At 39.6% G+C, this 3,429-nt stretch overlaps 1 pseudogene; it reads left to right on the plus strand.

The window, feature by feature from the left end:
- The first annotated feature begins 304 nt into the window (after positions 1–304).
- The window catches only part of LOC111966116 (integrin alpha-5-like), an 87,601-nt pseudogene continuing 84,476 nt past the window's right edge, over positions 305–3,429 (plus strand).

Raw genomic sequence — 3,429 nt, forward strand, 5'->3', positions numbered from 1 at the left:
AAAGGCTTGAACGCAAATGGTGGCTGCGCGCCAAGGAGAGGATATAATTATCAGAATACCCAGTTCGGGAAGATTTCTCCAGCCAGTTCGCGCGCCAAGGAGAGGATATAATTATCAGAATACCCAGTTCGGGAAGATTTCTCCAGCCAGTTCGGGAAGATTTCAGTATCATACAGATGACTCCGTTCTGAGTGTAGCCCACTCTAGATGGACGTTACAAGTTGGTCTTCTGACTGTCTTTTTCTGAATTAAGAGCTCCACCTCTTCAAAAGTTTGTCACGAGTCGAGGAACTCCCTCCTTTCAATATCCCTTCAATTAGGACAGAGGAGCGAGCGTAGCGAGGGAGAGCGAGTCGAGGGAAGAAGCTGACTGAGCATTTAGGAGAGATACAGCGAGTTTGAGTTTCAAGGCATGCAGTTTAGAGAAATAGAACAACCACTCCACAAGCTCTACTGATCTAAAAACATCAGAGCAACTCAGGTGTTGATTAAAACAAATACAATTTTAGTGGATTAATTGAGAAATAGAATGGGTTCCAAAAGATACCATTCGAAGACACCGGGAAAACTGAGCTACTCATTATTCTGCATTGGGGTTTGTCTAATAATTCTGCTACCGTTGTGTGATACATTCAACTTGGACGTGGAGAACCCTTCTGTCTACAGCGGACCTAATGGGAGCTACTTTGGATATTCCGTGGAATTTTACTTGACCAATTCTTCAAGGTGAGTATTTTTTCTATCCTGGAAGTCATTTAGAAAGTTACTGTGAACACGGTGGGAAATATTAGGTAGTTGTCGGGTAAATTTTCATCGTATGGAAAGTGGTAAATATTATCCCAGGAGGTTAGAGGGTTTATTCCAGAGTTGCCGAACTGCATCTTTTGGTATAGCCTACATTTAATAAATCAGTTATTACATCAGGTAAATGCACATATGGAATTAGATTTTATCTTTTGGTTTTGGTTACAAATCCATCCATCCGTGCACGTGCACGATGCACTGGAAAAAGGTTATCCTCATATGATGACGACCAGTGACCGCCCTATGGTAGGATTGGAAATAAAAACTTAATCTTTCCTGTTGGAAAACGTGTGGGAATGTGACCTCTGAGTCACAAACAAGCTGTGACTTTTATCTCAGCATCCTGGCATGCAGTGGCTCCATCACATCAGTCCTGTCATGTCATTTCCATGTAAAAGGACCCATGAGCGCCAACGTGAAGTTCATAGAAGCACGTCAAAGTGGGTGTAAAATGAAAACTAAGAGTCTATATTTGTGAAATTAAGGGCTATATACATTTTTCAAACATTTTCCATCCTAGAAATGTGGAATAAGCAAAGGCTTTGATTTCTGGTCAGACAGATGGAAAAGTGGTCTTAGAAAACATCTCCCAGAAAAAGTCTTAAAAGGTGTTAGAAATACATTAAAACACGATGTTGAAGTAAAGACCCCTGCAACTAATATCAACACTTATATAGTTTCAGAGAAAATGTTCTGTCTTCTAAGTTTAAGAAACATTGCCTTGTGCCTTGAAATGCCATTACCAAAAACCCACATATCTTTAAGATATTTTCTAAATTCTCTCCCTCATGAGGAAGGAGGACAATGAAAGTTCACAGAAGTAATAAGTGAAGGTAGACCTATCACTTAGTTAGTTTTTACTGATCTTTAAAAAAAAATATCTATAAATTATTAAGTGATTGGAACTCGAATTTCAGAAAAATCGGTAACAGATTTTCTGCAATTGAGTTGGCTACAGTGGGAAAGCAAAGTAGTCACAAACCACAGTTGGGTTCCCAAGTTTGGAAAGCACAGTACTGCACAGTAGAGTAGAGTAAATAAAAGTAGATTATAGTTCAGTACAGTAGAGTTCAGTACAGTATAGTACAGTGGAGTTCAGTACAGTAAAGAAACATTGAGTTTAGTACCGTACACAGTAGAGCACACTACAGTCGAGTACACTATAATGCACTCTAGTGTACTGAACTATGCTTTACTGTTCTGTACTGATCTCTAATGACCAAACTTGTGAAACATAGACGTCTATGGTTGGTTCAGACCAATCAAATACGGTCTTGTTTGGCGGCAGAACTCATTAAAATAATAGCCAATGTGTAGAATAATACCCAAATATGCAAAGGAGAATTTTGTATATGTATACCTTTGTATGCCTATTTAGGATACATCACTATCAGGAGAATGACATTGATATCCATAATTATTATGCATTTCTGTGTAGTACAGATCAGGGACCCATGTTGAAATTCCGTTACCGCAATTCCATTACTGGGTGTCAATGTGTCATGTCATAGTTAACACCCCATTCTTTCTGCAGACATCGTAGAATCTTAATTCGGAGCAGATATTTTTGAGTTTTTAGAAACTCAGTGTAAATTGTTGAAAGTTGTCCTTCTGCTTTGTTAAACTTTGAAATCAAAAATATGAGTCTCAGCGTAATTCTGTTACTGTGAATTGCCAGTCTATAGTTCTGCTGAGATCATTCATCAAAGACATTCTCCGGAACTTTGGCGACTGCTAAGTATTTTTAAACCTCCCGCGTTGGGCTGGATGTGTCTGTGTAGTTCAAAAATGCATAATCTATGAGCAGAATTATTGTTTTACCTCCATTTGCCCCGAAATCCCTAGTTTGAAAACAACTGTTCTTCTGGAAGCTGTGCTTGCGCAATTTTCCTTACATTTCCCCCCATGTGGGCCAACCCCTAACAATTTGAGTTCTAACCAATGAGCTTCAGCCCCTCGTTTTTTGAGTGACAGCTAGCAAGATGCACACACAGCAGAGCGAGATAGAGAGCAATGAGGTGGTACACATATCTGCACATATGTGATGTAGTATGCAGTTTTCGGGGACCATATTTGACTCGTGAGTGCTACTCTCAGAACTACTGGCTAGAAAGTATACAAAAGTACCGGAGAAACTCTTTAAGAAGGGTTTAAAACTTAGTCCATGTCACACTTATTACAGGTACTTACAGACTACTAGAGCAGCACAGCTAAAATGTGGTCAGGGTAGAACAGGTAACCAAATGGTTACCCGGACTATTTGCATTGTGTGCCACCCCCCAACCCCTATTTTACGCTGCTGCTACTCTCTGTTTGTCTTATATGCATAGTCACTTTAACTATACATTCATGTACATACTACCTCAATTGGCCCGACCAACCAGTGCTCCCTCACATTGGCTAACCGGGCTATCTGCATTGTGTCCAACCACCCGCCAACCCCTTTTTTTATGCTACTCTCTGTTCATCATATATGCATAGTCACTTTAACATGTTCATAACCTACATGTATCTATATGTACATACTACCTCAATAAGCCTGACTAACCGGTGTCTGTATATAGCCTTGCTACTCTTATTTTCAAATGTCTTTTTACTGTTGTTTTATTTCTTTACTTACACACA

This window comes from Salvelinus sp. IW2-2015, linkage group LG7, assembly GCF_002910315.2.
Source record: "Salvelinus sp. IW2-2015 linkage group LG7, ASM291031v2, whole genome shotgun sequence".
Lineage (NCBI taxonomy): Eukaryota > Metazoa > Chordata > Actinopteri > Salmoniformes > Salmonidae > Salvelinus > Salvelinus sp. IW2-2015.